Below are 1626 nucleotides of genomic sequence, written 5' to 3'. Positions count from 1 at the left end.
GCTCGCTCTTCTCTCTCTTCCTCTCTCCTCTCTCCCCCTCTCTCTCTCTCTCTTTTCTCTCTCTCTCTCTATATATATATATATATATATATATATATATATTATATATATATTATATGGTAGGAAAGGGGTGGGCTAAAACTTGTCCTAATGATACGATAGACCTTGTTTACACAGCTATGCTTTTGAATTTGCACAAACAGCAGTTTCAAGAGGGTATTGCCCAGGTTATGGGTATCAGTCTATGTTTATAGGTGTGCGAGCTGGGGTTGGTCATAAGTTAACCATACGTGTTGCAGAGTAGGCGGGGTGTAGAAGTCAGTTACTGCACATGTATGGTTTGTGTGCATTGAGTTAAAAACGCATAAACCATGCTTTGCATAAGCCATGTTTATAGTAGAAGCTCTGCACAAGGAAAATGCAAACAATGTGTGTGTAATGTTCCGTGTAATTATAAAAATTCTCATTCACCCATATTTATATGGCATGGATATGTGTGTTTATGACTATTTGCAAGTTTCATTTATTTATGTCTATTTAATAAATAGCTTTAATCAAATGCATTCAGGAAAATACATTGAAATTTGTGGCAAAATTTGGAAAATACAATTTTTTAATCATGGTAGCAAAAACAGTTAAATTGATTATGCACAATTACGTATAGAGGAAAATATTAATTAATAGGCATGTGTATGTTTAGTTCATGAAAAAACTGCACAGCAAATCGACACAACACCCTCATAAGTGGTGTCGATACATGACAATTGATCTGAATATATCTATTAAGTGCCACAATTTCAGTGAATGAACATATATGTTCTATTTTAAATGTGAAATTATTTCTAAAAATGTAAATGGCTATTGCAAGAGCTATAATTTGCGACACACACACACACACACACACACACACACACACACACACACACACACACACACCACGACACACACACACACACGCACGCATGCATGCACGCACACACAACCACACAGGCACACACACACACACACACACACACACACACACACACACACACACACACACACACACACACACACACACACATCACACACTCACACCCAACACACAGCACGACACACACACACACACACACACGGCAGCACACAACACACACACACCACACGCACACACACACGCACACACACACGCACACACACCATACGACACCACCACGCACCACACACACCACACACACCAACACACACACACACGTGTTGGATTTTCAATGGTAGTGTATAGAAATGCCTGAAGGAATCAAGCAATGGTTCAATACACACTGTGGAATTCCGCCATCCCTGTCATATACTACCACGCGTGCATGCGTGCGTGAGTGCGTGCGTGTGTGCGTGCGCGCGCGTGCATGCGTGCGTGTGTGTGTGGTGGGTGTTGGTTAGCGTATTATACGCCGGGGTAGGTAGGGAGTCGCACCTAGGCAGGAGTCGATCCATACTACTCTGGGTTAGACGTTGCAGCTCTCGGTTCAGTCAATATTGCGCAGCGGTCGTCAATATCACCACGGGTTAGGTTTCTGCTAGCGGCAGAGATACGAAAAACCCTTATTGCCGCAGCAACAGTCAATCATCAATCGATATCGCGTTTGTATGCAC

Source organism: Priapulus caudatus, unplaced genomic scaffold (assembly GCF_000485595.1).
Source record: "Priapulus caudatus unplaced genomic scaffold, Priapulus_caudatus-5.0.1 Scaffold197, whole genome shotgun sequence".
In the NCBI taxonomy this organism is placed as follows: Eukaryota; Metazoa; Priapulida; class Priapulimorpha; order Priapulimorphida; family Priapulidae; genus Priapulus; species Priapulus caudatus.
The sequence above is the reverse complement of the archived record's forward strand: the minus strand, read 5'-3'. Positions refer to the sequence as shown.